The sequence below is a fragment of the Schistocerca americana genome, chromosome 8, assembly GCF_021461395.2.
Source record: "Schistocerca americana isolate TAMUIC-IGC-003095 chromosome 8, iqSchAmer2.1, whole genome shotgun sequence".
NCBI classification, from domain to species: domain Eukaryota; kingdom Metazoa; phylum Arthropoda; class Insecta; order Orthoptera; family Acrididae; genus Schistocerca; species Schistocerca americana.
In genome coordinates, this window is record NC_060126.1 from 374,393,611 (window position 1) to 374,409,180 (window position 15,570).

The 15,570-nt window shown below is 45.6% G+C and overlaps 1 protein-coding gene across 3 annotated transcripts in view; it reads right to left on the minus strand.

Moving 5' to 3' along the window:
• The window catches only part of LOC124545370 (prolactin-releasing peptide receptor-like), an 835,248-nt gene that overhangs the window by 198,257 nt on the left and 621,421 nt on the right, over positions 1–15,570 (minus strand). The window lies entirely within an intron of this gene.

Here is a 15,570-nt window from a genome sequence, read left to right on the forward strand (position 1 = left end):
GCGGGATTAACCGGGCGGTCCAGGGCGCTACAGTCATGGACTGTGCGGCTGGTCCCTGCGGAGGTTCGAGTCCTCCCTCGGGCATGGGTGTGTGTGTCCTTAGGGTAATTTAGGTTAAGTAGTATGTAACCTTAGGGACTGATGACCTTAGCAGTTAAGTCCCATAAGATTTCACACACATTTCAACATTAGGAGCAGACGATGTTGTTTCTCGCTCAAAGGAGAGCACAGGATGACCAAATTAGGTTTCTAATACCTGAACAGAGAGGTTCACCCATCTTAGTCGAAGGCTGTGTCGAAGGCTGTTTTTGTGTGTGAGGTTGGTGACGGAGGGCTACCCCCCTGGTAGCTTCCGCTGCACGGGAAGCTAGGTAATCTCGTGAGAGAAAGGGGCGCTCTTCGGTGAGTGCTTGGTGAGTACGGATCGTTGCTCTTAAGGGAGGTTTCAGGTGAGAGAAAGCAGGTTGTGTTAGGACTTCGTTATGTTTAACTGTTGAAATACTTAAGAACTTCAGCTCAACTGGAGCGTGTGAAGCGAGTATGATTTTTAATGATTTTAATCTTATGTTTTGTGGAAGTTGCTTTTGTCATTGTGTGTCAATTTTGTGCCACGCCTTTGGTAATCAATGACCCTTCTGGTCCACCACGGCACCGCAATAGGTTTTTTTTAACAGTTTGCTTGCTTAATGAGCTACAATTTCTGTAAGAATATCTGTTCTTTCGTGTGCTTTCTACAAATCAGCACAACAGTTGATCCGTAATGCACCACGTGCTCCAGTTCGACCGTTTGCGAGCAGCGGACGCAGTATGTTAAATAATTATCGCACAGCCTCGTGTATTGGTTAAACCTCTGTCGAGAATAGTGCATACGTACAATCGTAACGCAAATCTCACTGAGATATTTTTATGGTATTAATGCAAAGGAGATGATAGTATAATTGTCTCCCACCCCCGTCTTCTGTTTCTTTTTGCTGTTGTTAAATTGTGCTCTGTTTCATTCTCACAAATTCTTACTTAAATATTTCTAGTCAGGCACCAGTTATGTGTAGTTGGTATGTGCAACCAAATATTTAATTACAATAAATAATGTACGTGAAAGAAATTCTTTGGTGTCGATCTTACCGCCTGACTCCGATTTCCAATCCTGAGTTAATCAAGTTGCTTCATGCACGACAAGGAGTGCTATTTATCTGGCTGCGTACTTGTAATTAAATTATTAAAGTAATTAAACTAATAACTTTCAAGCTCCGTTTCTTTCTAAATGGTTAGGAAGGGCTTGGGCTGGTGGCGACCCTGAATTTATGAATTTTTATCATTAACTGGGTGAGAGAAGCAGCTAGAAATGCGAGATAACGTATGTGGTTCGATGAGCAACGTCGTAAACATAGTAATAAGTTACACCGAGACTTTATTGCATAGCTTGAGGTACCCGCTCTCGATTTATGCAACATATGCAGTCATTCCCCATCTACAGTCTGTGTTATGCATAACACCATCAGGTGACTCCGTAGAAGGATGTGAGTTTCGGTGTTTCAGTGTTCTCCAGTGAGGTACACATACGGTGGTTGTCATTTGTGGACATTGTACTCAACTAAACACATGTACTGAGACCAGTGGCAGCTCTGGAGTATATGCACATTAAAAAAAGTTTTGCTTCACCGCGGTTCCCAGAACTCCTGAACACAGACATTGACTGTGGATAGTGTATCACAGACACAGCCCCTATGACTGTTGACATATTTCACTAAACCGTCCCACAGATGTAAACAACAATGCATGAACAGCTCCTATTAGACGGAGGGTGTCCGATCAGTTCCAGTCAGTCCACCAGCAAGGAGGTACACGGCTCGTGTTTTCTGCAGTTCAACCTTGTCTAGACGGTCAATACCGCGGCTCGATCGCGTCTGCATAGTTACTTTCTGCCAGGAAGGGCTCTCCACAAGGGAAAAGCCCAGGCGTCTCGGAGTGAACCAAAGCGATGTTGTTCGGACATGGAGGAGATACAGAGAGACAGAAACTGTCGATGACATGCCTCGCCCAGGCCGCCTATGGGCTACTACTGCAGTGGATGACTGCTACCTAGGAATTATGGCTCGGAGGAACCCTGACAGCAACGCCACCAAATTGAATAATGCTTTTCGTGCAGCCACAAGAAGCCGTGTTACGACTCAGACTGTGCGCAATTGGCTGCATGATGCGCAACTTCTCTCCCGACGTCTGTGGCGAGGTCCATACTTGCAACCACGACACCATGCAGCGCGGTACAGATGGGCTCAACGACATACCAAATGGACCGCCCAGGATTGGCGTCACGTGCTCTTCACCGATGAGTGTCGCATATGCCTTCAACCGGACCATCGTCCGGAGACGAGACACCCGAACAGCAGGGAACTGACATGAATTGGGACTAAAAAATAGTGCACTGGTAGTGGGTAGGCACTAACCGAAATCTGGATGTGCCAAATAAAACCTGCAAAAAACGACGACTGATGGCTGTGCCCTATTATTTATAAATACATGAATGATATCTTCCCCCCATGCACGATGGACCTTGTCGTTGGTGGGGAGGCTTGCGTGCCTCAGCGATACAGATGGCCGTACCGTAGGTGCAACCACAACGGAGGGGTATCTGTTGAGAGCCCAGACAAACGTGTGGTTCCTGAAGAGGGGCAGCAGTCTTTTCAGTAGTTGCAGGGGCAACAGTCTGGATGATTGACTGATCTGGTCTTGTAACACTAACCAAAATGCTACCATCTGGTGAGCAAGATGTATGAGACAGGCGAAATACCCTCAGACTTCAAGAAGAATATAATAAATCCCATCCCAAAGAAAGCAGGTGTTGACAGATGTGAAAATTACCGAACTATCAGTTTAATAAGTCACAGCTGCAAAATACTAGCGTGAATTCTTTACAGACGAATGGAAAAACTGGTAGATGCCGACCTCGGGGAAGATCAGGCAAACCTACGTTTCTAGCATTTGTAGACTTAGGGAAAGCTTTTCACAATGTTGGCTGGAATACTCTCTTACGAATTCTAAAGGTGGCAGGGGTAAAATACAGGTTGCGAAAGGCTACTTACAATTTGTACTGAAACCAGATGGCAGATATAAGAGTCGAGGGGCACGAAAGGGAAGCAGTGGTTGGGAAGGTAGTGAGACAGGGTTGTAGCCTCTCCCCGATGTTATTCAATCTGTATATTGAGCAAGTAGTAAAGGACACAAAAATTTGGTGAAGGTATTAAAATCCATGGAGAAGAAATAAAAACTTTGAGGTTCGCCAATGACATTGTAATTCTGTCAGAGACAGCAGAGGACTTGGAAGAGCAGTTGAACGGAATGGACAGTGTCTTGAAAGGAGGATATAAGATGAACATCAACAAAAGTAAAACGAGGATAATGTAATGTAGTCAAATTAAGTCTGGTAATGCTGAGGGAATTAGATTAGAAAATGAGGCACTTAGAGTAGTAAAGGAGTTTTGCTATTTGGGGAACAAAATAACTGATGATGGTCGAAGTAGAGAGGATATAAAATGTAGACTGGCAATGGCAAGAAAAGCGTTTCTGAAGATGAGAAATTTGTTAACATCGGGTATAGATTTAAGTGTCAGGAAGTCGTTTCTGAAAGTATTCGTAGGGAGTGTAGCCATGTATGGAAGTGAAACATGGACGATAAATAGTTTAGACAAGAAGAGAATAGAAGCTTTCGAAATGTGGTGCTACAGAAGAATGCTGAAGTTTAGATGGGTAGATCACATAACTAATGAGGAGGTATTGAGTAGAATTGGGGGGGGGGGGGGGAAGAGGAGTTTGCGGCACAACTTGACTAGAAGAAGGGACCAGTTGGTAGGACATGTGCTGAGACAATAGGGGATCACAAATTTAGCATTGGAGGGCAGCGTGGAGGGTAAAAATGGCAGATTCAGAAGGATGTAGGTTGCAGTAAGTACTGGGAGATGAAGAAGCTTGCACAGGATAGAGTAGCATGGAGAGCTGCATCAAACCAGTCTCAGGACTGAAGACAACAACAACAGCAGAATGATATCTTACTCTTTGGTTACCAGAGTAGTAGGAGCAGACGACAGAGGGAGAGGGTCTGCTGAGGGAGGGGGTATTGGGTCGTCGGTGAGTGAGGAACTTTGATGGCGGGCGTATTGAACGGATTATCAACTTTATTGGAGATGATCCTTCGTGTGAATGAGGATAAAGGATGATTTAGAGATGATTTCTTAGAGAGACAGGTGGAAAAATGGTAACACAAAGAGAGTTAGCCGTGTGCTTATTGCAATGTCAATTCATTTTGTTCAAAAGAATCTACGTTTGGTTATCCAGGGCGAATCGTTGAACTTGTGTTCAGAATCTTATTTATTGTTTGTCAGCCTCCACTATTAGCTAAAAGAATTTTGTAGGAAAATCAAGGAAGAAATTTGTAACTGATATACTGTTTATTTGTATCAGTTTTCATTGTGTATGACAATGCAAGGGAAGTTCACAGTTTCATTTTAGTAAGAGTCATCTGCAACATTTTAATATAATTCAGTAGATGGGTTTTGTAATGTAACACAGCATCGTTCCAGTACATGACTATCAGCCACTGCGTTGTGATTAATTGGTGAGGAAACCATTCTGCTTATTACTTCTATCTTTCTTTGTCTTTAATTTTATTTATCACACAGTCTGATTCAGTTTAGAGCAATTGGCGCCATGCACATCTAAGGTAACTTCCGTATTAGTGCACATATTCAGAAGTGGGGTAGCAAAGGATATACTAGATCAGAACACATGTGCCACACTGTAATCGAAATTTAGTGTACTTGCCTTCACGTTGCTAGTAATACATTGAGACACTGTATTCTTGTTGAAACATTAAAATAATAGTTCATGCTACTGCTAAGATGTGCAAGAAATTCGGTAATGATGATAAGCAACAATCCTAAGTAAAAGGTTTTATCAAATACAGTTACCAAGTTCCAGCTGACTAGTTTCACCTGTTTCATTGGTGAATGCTATACGGAAGACATGCTGTCACCTAGTCTCTGCATGAGATCCAAATTGTCAAATTTTACTGTCGTAAGCACTTCATGAAATGTCATTTGCGCCTTGACTCAGATTGCTGTGTGTGCTTTCAGACTTTTCACCATCATCCGTCTCACTGTGTACAATGGCTGTCTAGTAGCTTCTGCCACTAAAGTTACGTAAGCGTCTCCGTGTAGCCATCTTCGTGATGCCCTCGCACTTGCTAAACGAAACCGTGACGAATCACGATACTCACCACCAAATTTGCTATACCATCCCCATTGGTCCTCGCTGTAAAAATGTTCCAGTCTGCCAGCAGCACTTAAGAATCGATATAGCGAGTATTTTTTTAGCTTATTATTTCTTCAGTTACTTTAATAGACGCCCACTCGTGTTTTCAATGCTGTTTTCATTGGATCTAACCTTAATTTAAAACGTTAGAATTGTTTAGAATGTGAGATTCACCTTTCACCATAACAGATGGACTTGGTAGACCTGTTATGCTCACTGTCAAGAGTAGGCGGTGATGATCTGCTAGTAAATTCCACTGAGTGCAACGCCGCTTGAAATCAGCAAGAAAACATGATGATATCTGATCCTGCGATCTATCTGAAAATTCCCAACAGAAACTGACTAAATGAATTCAGTACAACTAATCAGAGAATGAATTTCATTGATGATCTGCAAAAAAATCTCTCAAGTAAGGACAGCCAATTATATCAGTCACATGTGATGGAGGCACGGAGGTGAAAAGACTAGCAAATCATACACCGTGAAAGAACATTTATTAATCTGAGGTATTCTCTAGTCACAGCTTAGCAATCATTTATCAAACAAGAATTACATTAAAACTATGTCTCTTTACGGTGTTTCATTTTTTAATACATTCTACGGACATAAGTCTGTCAGCAAATAACTTTTCCAGTGGACGGGTCGGACACGGTTGCTTTTGTGAACATATTAAAATTTCAAGCACTCAGTATAGCAGTGGAGGAAACACAATAGCAGATAGGTTCACCCATAGTTCCTAAGTGCTGCGTACGGTTGCCGTCAAACATTGCTTGTGGCCATTCATTCTGCTCAAGAAATTCTGGAGAACACAATGACGAAATACTTAGTCGGAGTGGCAAACGAAATATCCAGTCTCTCATCCAAAGCTGAGTAAAAATGCGTAAAAGCACATGTGAAATTGACTTCAATTACTGCGCGTATTACCAACATTACGAAACGGAAACGACTGACTGGTTTCCCAACCGAAATGTCTGACCCTAAGAGCGCTCAGAAGTAGCACATATTACTCACCTCAACTTAGTCTTACCACTTTCTAAGACGTCGCAGATTCTGTGAGAGTCACCGTCACCCAAATCCCCGCAGCACCAAACTCTTCGTCCAATCGGGTGGAAGCTAAATCTGAAGTTGATCGTCACTACACTACTGGCCCTTAAAATTGCTACACCACGAAGATGACGTGCTACAGACGCGAAATTTAACCGACAGGAAGAGGATGCTGTGATATGCAAATGATTAGCTTTTCAGAGCATTCACATAAGGTTGGCCCGGTGGCGACACCTACATCGTGCTGACATGAGGAAAGTTTCCAACCGATTTCTCATACACAAACAGCAGTTGACCGGCGTTGCCTGGTGAAACGTGGTTGTAATGCCTCGTGTAAGCACGTTTCCGACTTTGATAAAGGTCGGATTGTAGCCTATCGCGATTGCGGTTACCGTATCGCGACATTGCTGCTCGCGTAGATCGAGATCCAATGACTGTTAGCACAATATGGAATCAGTAGGTTCAGGAGGGTAATACGGAACGCCGTGCTGGATCGCAACGGCCGCGTATCACTAGCAGTCGAGAAGACAGGCATCTTATCCGCATGGTTGTAACGGATCGTGCAGCCACGTCTCGATCCCTGAGTCAACAGATGGGGACGTTCGCAAGACAACAACCATCAGCACGAACAGTTCGACGACGTTTGCAGCAGCATGGACTATCAGCTCAGAGACCATGGCTGCGGTTACCCTTGACACTGCTTCACAAACAGGAGCGCCTGCAATGGTAAACTCAACGACGAACCTGGGTGCACGGTTGGCAAAAGGTCATTTTTTCCCATGAATACAGGTTCTGTTTACAGCATCCTTACAGTCGCATCCGTGTTTGGCGACATCGCGGTGAACGCACATTGGAAGCATGTATTCGTCATCGCCATACTGGCGCATCACCCGGCGTGATGGTATGGGGTGCCATTGGTTACACGTGTCGGACACCTCTTGTTCGCATTGACGGCACCTCGAACAATGGACGTTATATTTCAGATGTGTTACGATCCTTGGCTGTACCCTTCATTCGATCCCAGCGAAACCCAAAATTTCGGCAGGATAATGCACGCCCGGGTGTTGCAGGTCCTGTACGGGCCTTTCTGGATACAGAAAATGTTCGATCGCTGTCGTGGCCAGCACATTCTCCAGATCTCTCACCAACTGAAAATGTCTGGTCAATGGTGGCCGAGCAACTGACTCGTCACAATACGCCAGTCATTACTCTTGATGAACTGTGGTATCGTGTTGAAGCTGCATGGGCAGCTGTACCTGTACACGCCATCCAAGCTCTGTTTGGCTCAATGCCCAGGCGTATCAAGGCCGTTATTACGGCCAGAGGTGGTTGTTCTGGGTGTTGAAAAATAGTTCAAATGTCTCTGAGCACTATGGGACTTAAAATCTGAGGTCATTAATCCCCTAGAACTTGAACTACTTAAACCTAACTAACCTAAGGATATCACACACATCCATGCCAGAGGCAGGATTCGAACCTGCGACCGTAGCAGTCTCGCGGTTCCGGACTGAAGCGCCTAGAACCGCTTGGCCACCGCGTTCGGCCTGGGTATTTATTTCTCAGGATCTGTGCACCCAAATTGCGTGAAAGTGTAATCACATGTCAGCTCTAGTATAGTATATTTGTCCAGTGAATACCTGTTTATCATCTTCATTTCTTCTTGGTGTAGCAATGTTAATGGTCAGTAGTGTAATGCTCCTAGCAGCTAACCGAACAAAATTGCGAAAGAGAATTAGGTAGAAAATACCTTAGTCCACGTCTGTTCTGACTGACGAGTGGCAACACGTACCTTTAAAAACAGCGAGACTCACTGTCTCTAATCAGGTCGTGCCACGAGCTAGCATTAAAAGCTAAAATTCAACGGACGTACCCATGCTCCTACAACAAGAACCACCATGGCTATACTGATTGTACGATCCCACCCCAATGAACCATGGACCCTGCCGTTGGTGGGGAGGCTTGCGTGCCTCAGGGATACAAACGGCCGTACCGTAGGTGCAACCACAACGGAGGGGTATCTGTTGAGAGGCCAGACAAACGGGTGGTTCCTGAAGAGGGGCAGCAGCCTCTTCGGTAGATGCAGGGGCCACAGTCTGGATGATTGACTGATCTGGCCTTGCAACACTGACCAAAACGGCCTTGCTGTGCTGGTACTGCGAACGGCTGAAAGCAAGGGGAAACTACAGCTGTAATTCTTCCCGAGGGCATGCAGCTTTACTGTATGGTTAAATGATGATGGCATCCGCTTGGGTAAAATATTCCAGAGGTAAAATAGTCCCCCAAGAAACATGTAAGAAGGTTGTATTCATGGAAGAACCCTGGAGATACTAGAAGGTTTCTGATAGATTATATAATGGTAAGACAGAGATTTAGGAACCAGTTTTTAAATTGTAAAGCCGGCCAGAGTGGCCGAGCGGTTCTAGGCGCTACAGTCTGGAACCGCGCGACCGCTCCGGTGGCAGGTTCGAATCCTGCATGGATGTGTGTGATGTCCTTAGGTTGGTTAGGTTTAAGGAGTTCTGAGTTCTAGGGGTCTGATGACCTGAGAAGTTAAGTCCCATAGTGCTCAGAGCCATTAAGTTGTAAGACATTTCCAGGGCCAGATGTAGACTCTGACCACAATCTGCTGGTTATGAACTGTAGATTAAAACTGAAGAAACTACGAAAATGTGGGAATTTAAGGAGATGGGATCTGCATATGCTGAAAGAACCGGAGGTTGTACAGAGTTTCAGGGAGAGCATAAGGAAAGAATTGACAGGAATGGGGGAAAGAAATACAGTAGAAGAAGAATGCGTAGCTTTGAGGAATGAAATAGTTAAGGCAGCAGAGGATAACGTAGGTAAAAAGACGAGAGCTAGTAGAAATACTTGGTTAACAGATGAGATACTGAATTTAATTGATGAAAGGAGAAAATACAAAAATGCAGTAAGTGAAGCAGGTAAAAAGGAATACAAAAGTCTCAAAAGTGATATCGACAGGAAGTGCAAAATGGCTATGCAGGGATGGCTAGAGGACAAATGTAAGGATGTAGATGCTTATTTCACGAGGAATAAGACAGAGACTGCCTACAGGAAAATTGAACAGACCGTTGGAGAAAAGAGAATCATTTGCATGAGTATCTAGAGCTCAGATCGAAACCCAGTTCTAAGCAAAGAAGGGAAAGCAGAAAGATGGAAGTATATAGAGGGTCTATACAGGGGACGTTCAGAAGGATGTAGGCTGCAGTACATATTGGGAGATGAAGAAGCTTGCACAGGATAGAGTAGCATGGAGAGCTGCATCAAACCAGTCTCAGGACTGAAGACCACAAAAACAACATAGGTTGTTGTGTGGAAAATGAGTTCAAAAGAACACGGAAGAGCATTATTGTTGTAGTGAATTGAAATGCATGAATCATTACCAGATTTGTGGGATGTTGGGCAAGTGACTTCAAAACCAGAAGTAATATGAAATATGAGTTTTAAGATTTATTTTGGCGCTCTAAAAATTTAATTGCTGCAAATGTAAGAATAAGCCAATAGGATGGGGAAAAATTGTGTCACAAAATGTTAACCCTGGATAGCTGATGCCTGTAGGAACCAAAATTACTAATGTTCTGTAGGTCAACTACGGGAACTTCGCGCCTTGTGCTCCGATTGGCTGGGGGATTGCCCTGTTGCCAGGTGCTCTGGACAACGCATGATCGCGAATGCTTTGCCTGCCGGAGATCTCGAGGTTTCCAATGTGGCCCGCATGCTCTATGGTAGCGTGCCAGCCTTCCACTCTGGGAGCCTGGGGGCGAACCCGCGGGGTCTCAACACTTCCATTGTAGTTTGATGATAAGGCGTACCCGGAAAAAACCCATCAACAGCTGTTAGTTTGGGTACAGAAAGTCTTTTGCAAATTATCAGCCCTGAAAAGGCTATCGAACTGGCGATTCTCTGACGCGACACAAGCTTGGTAACGTCGTATGTGTTTTGTCGAGCTCTTTCAAAGATATCTAGCAGTGCCCTGATGCGATTGGCGGCATTCTGAATGCGATCCAGTAACTCCTCTTGATTTCTAGGTTGTTCGCGTCCGGATTGGTGAACTAGAACGTTGAAAAATCCCCACAGGAAAAACTCTGATGGTGTGAGGTCTGGTGGCCGCAGTTGTCATGTCTCACGAGCACCTCTGTCAATTACCCGCGCACAGCATGACTGTTAGGTGCGGTCGCCCCATCATACTAAAACCACATGTGTAGCCATATGTCCAGGGGAACATCATCCAGCAGACGGGGTAGAGTTTCTTGTAAAAAGTGAATGTAATTTGTCCCGGTAAGTCCAGGAGGTAGACGGACCAGCCCAATCAGATGGTTAGCCACAATACTTGCCCAAATGTTGAGCGCCGGCTGCTGTTGCCGAGCTGTTCTAGGCGCTTCAGTCCTGAACCGCGCTGCTGCTATGGTCGCAGGCTCGAATCCTGCCTCGGGCTTGGAAGTGTGTTATACCCTTAGGTTAGTTAGGTGTAAGTAGTTCAAAGTCTAGGGGACTGATGACCTGAGACGTTAAGTCCCATAGTTCGTAGAGCCATTTGAACCGTATATTGAGCGAAAACCGTTCCTAGTGTCGTGATGTGAAAAAAATGGCTCTGAGCACTATGGGACTCAACTGCTGAGGTCATTAGTCCCCTAGAACTTAGAACTAGTTAAACCTAACTAACCTAAGGACATCACAAACATCCATGCCCGAGGCAGGATTCGAACCTGCGACCGTAGCGGTCTTGCGGTTCCAGACTGCAGCGCCTTTAACCGCACGGCCACTTCGGCCGGCTGTCGTGATGTGAGCATTTCTCCTTGACCAGTAATGGATCACTCGTCGGTAAAAAACACAATAGTGGGGAAGTCGGGATTTCGTGTAACACGTCGCAGAAACCACCGGGAAAACCCTAGCCTGTGTTCATAGTTCGCCACAGGATTGAGGTCTTGGACAGGGTGGAAACTAAATGGCTACTGGCCGTCATGCCTCAAAACTTCCCAGACTAAGAGAAGAGTGACCCCCATGTCGTGTCCAACAGCTTGTGTACTTGTTGTAGGGGCTTCCTCGAAGAGGTCGAGAACAGTCTCTTCAGTTGCAGCGTCTCGTCGTGTTCGAGGTCTTCCAGCATCACCGTGATATGCCGCTAACGAGCCTGTTTCGCCAAGTCGCCGGTGAACTGCTGTGAACGTTTGCGAGTGTGGGTGGCGTCGTGCTGGGTACCGTTCCTCATACAACAGTCGCGCTTCATGCGCGTTACCATCGGCTAGTCCATAAACAAAAACCATATCTCTTTGTTGGGTTGGGTTGTTTGGGGGAAGAGACCAAACAGCGAGGTCATCGGTCTCATCGGATTAGGGAAGGACGGGGAAGGAAGTCGGCCGTGCCCTTTCAAAGGAGCCATCCCGGCATTTGCCTGGATCGATTTAGGGAAACCACGGAAAACCTGGCCGGCCAGTGTGGTCGAGCGGTTTTAGGCGCTTCAGTCTGGAACCGCGCGACCGCTACGGTCGCAGGTTCGAATCCTGCCTAGGGCATAGATGTGTGTGATGTCCTTAGGTTAGTTAGGTTTAAGTAGTTCTTAGTTCTAAGGGACTGATGACCTCAGATGTTAAGTCCCATAGTGCTCAGAGCCATTTGAATCACAGAAAACCCTAATCAGGATGGCCGGAGGCGGAGTTGAACCGTCGTCCTCCCGAATGTGAGTCCAGTGTGCTAAACACTGCGCCACCTCGCTCGGTATATGTCGTTTCTCAAACGAATACTGTGCCACCATGCTTACTGTATGACTAAATCGCAGGTGACGTGTGTGTGCTCGAAGCTTACGTGTGAATCCCTCTGACGTTAGATGGGGACAAACAGCAAGACCTATTCAACACGTGTGCGTATCAGTTGGGGCAGTGACGGAGCGATGGACGTTTGTATGTTTGAACCGACAACCATAGTGCTGCCCGTCAACCGACTAACGGCAACACGGCAGTCCCACGGCCAATCGGCGACGGTGGCGCCAAGTTTCCGTAGTTTAAAAATGGTGCAGTGTCGACCTACACAACATTAGTAATACACAGTTACTCTTTTACTGTATGTATTATTCTATGACATGTTTCCATATGTCTCAAATACTGTACGATGAAATACCACCTGTAAATGTCAAGTCTTCTAAGGAATTACCAGCAGGGAGGTATAGTTACGTGGAACTGCGTTTCTCATTGTATTATCAGTCAGGCAGCAGCAGCCGGCAGAAACACATGCAGCAACAGGGAAGTAACTGATTTTGGGACTTTTACGAGTTCCTAACCAGAAGCGAATCTTATAATACTGTGTGCTTTAATAATTTAGTTTCTTGAGTTTGTGCATGTTGATTTAATATCTAATAGCCATAGTTCTCGCGTTTTCGTTTGCATCAGAAAGTAAACCGATTCCGTGACATATTACAAATGCCTAATCAGGGGCGAATTATTTAGTTTCACCTGAGCGCTTATGTAGTTAGGTTTTCTAAACTGTGCATATTAACCTAAGTTACTAGACGCAGCTCCTGCGGTTTCGTCAGTGCCTACAGTAAAGTTGCGCAGCATGTGCCAGTAGTCACTTTAGTTTTCCACGGTCTTTAGTATGGACAGGGACTGCGATTGTTGTGTGCAGATGTGAGCCGAGTTGGTGACACTTCGCTCTCAGATCCAGACTGTGATGGCTTCGGTAACACAGCTTGAGGCGGCACTGTTGTGAGCCAGCCTTAAGGATCCAACGAACGTCTAGCACGTCCGAATCTTTTGATTGCTCCTCACCGGTGGCCAACCCAGTTAATGCTCGCACTGAGATTGACCACTCATCTGTGGTCGAGTGGGATGTCACTCCGGTGCGTAGCAGGCGGTGAAAGACTTCCGAGGCGCCGCACGTAAAGCCGCCTCCCCAGTTGGCCTGAGAATCATGTTCCTGGTGCTCTGTGTTCCTGACACTGTCGTTGAGCCAGATGCTGCCCCCTGTCCTGTTTCAGAGGAAACCTCTCAGCCTGCAAGATCCGGACAATCATATCACTGATAGTAGGGAGCTCCAACGTTAGGTGTGTTAAGGGACCCCTTAGGGACATAGCTGCCAAGAAGGGAAAGAAAAACAATTTGCACTCTGTGTGCATACCAGGTGGAGTCCTCCCGGATGCCAAGAAGAGCACAGGGTGCAGTCAACTGCACGTGGTTGCTCCCTTCGGTACCAATGATGTGTCTCACTTTGGATCAGAAGAGATTCTCTCTGATTTCGAGCAGCAAAAAAACGTGGTAAATGCTGCCAGTCTTTCTTGCAAGATAAAAGTAGAGCTGACCGTTTGCAGCATAGTCGACAGGACCGATTGGGGATCTCTGGTACAGAGCTGAGTGGAGGTTCTGAATCAGAGGCTCAGACGGTTCTCGACCGTACAGGTTGCAGATTCCTAAACTTGCACCAAAGGGTGGTTAGGTTTCGGGATCCGCTGAACAGGTCATGTGTCCAGTACACGCAGGAGACGGCTACACGGGTGGCAGGGGCTTTGTGTCATGGTCTTGGCGTTTTTTTTAGGTTATAGGGTATCGAGAAAACACAAGAAGGACCTCAGTCACAAAGGGTGCAGGCCGAACTAGGGAAGAATGTAGATACAAGAACCGTCGGTATAACAGTTGTAAATTGTCGTAGCTGTGTTGGAAAAGTACAGAGCTCCAAGCGATAATTGAACACACTGATGCTCAAGTCGTTATAGGCACTGTAAGGTGGCTAAAGCCGGAGATAAGCTCTGCCAAAATTGTTGCGAAGAATCTAACAGTGTTCCGAAAGGATAGGCTAAAGACGGTTGGCGGTGGCGTTTTTGCTGCTGTTAGAAATAGTTTATCTAGTCGCTAAATTGAAGTAGATAATTCCTTCGAGTTAGTACGGGTAAAGGTCATTGTTGACAACCGGAATAAAATAATAACTGGAGCCTTTTTACCAATGTGCCAATTGAAATGATACAGTTGTTGAAAGGTTAAAAGGAAACTTGAGTTTGATTTCAAACACGTACCTGACTCATAAGATTATAGTTGGCGATGACTTTAATTTACCCTCTATATGTTGCCGAAAATACATGATTAATTCCGGTGGTACGCATAAAAGATAATCCGAAATTGTGCTGAATGCATTTTCTGAAAATTATTTCGAGCAGCTAGTTCATGAGAACAAGCGAATAGTAAACGGTTGTGAAAACACACTTGACCTCTTAGCAACAAATAATCCTGATCTTATAATGGTTTCCCTGAGACATTTAAGTCTCTTTTTTACTATCTACGATAATGATCGAAGCAGACGAAATGAATTAAAATTTGTAAGGGAAAAATGAATTGAAGTTTGTGTTGGGGAGGACACTGAGCTTAGCTAGTTCGTGCAGCAACACTGACCACCGTATTGCGGTGGTGTAATGGGTAGCATTTCTGCCTAACAAGCAGTAAGACATTGGGGCGAGTCCCGGTTGCAGCACAAATTTTAATTCATTTCGTCTGCTTCGATCATTATCGTAAATAATCCTGAGTTAATAACGAACATCAAAACGGATACAGAGAGTAGTGAACACAGGGTTGTCGTAGTTAAAATGAATTTTGTAACCCCAAATCCTCCAAAATTAAACGAAAAATGTACCTATTCAAATAAACGGATAAAAATTTACTTTCTGCGTCCCAGACGGACAATCCCCACTCCTTTCAACTTAGCAATATAAGTGTAAACAAGATGTAGCTTGAATTCAAAGAAACAGTATCGGCAGCAATTGAGAGATTTATACCAAATACACTCCTGGAAATGGAAAAAAGAACACATTGACACCGGTGTGTCAGACCCACCATACTTGCTCCGGACACTGCGAGAGGGCTGTACAAGCAATGATCACACGCACGGCACAGCGGACACACCAGGAACCGCGGTGTTGGCCGTCGAATGGCGCTAGCTGCGCAGCATTTGTGCACCGCCGCCGTCAGTGTCAGCCAGTTTGCCGTGGCATACGGAGCTCCATCGCAGTCTTTAACACTGGTAGCATGCCGCGACAGCGTGGACGTGAACCGTATGTGCAGTTGACGGACTTTGAGCGAGGGCGTATAGTGGACATGTGGGAGGCCGGGTGGACGTACCGCCGAATTGCTCAACACGTGGGGCGTGAGGTCTCCACAGTACATCGATGTTGTCGCCAGTGGTCGGCGGAAGGTGCACGTGCCCGTCGACCTGGGACCGGACCGCAGC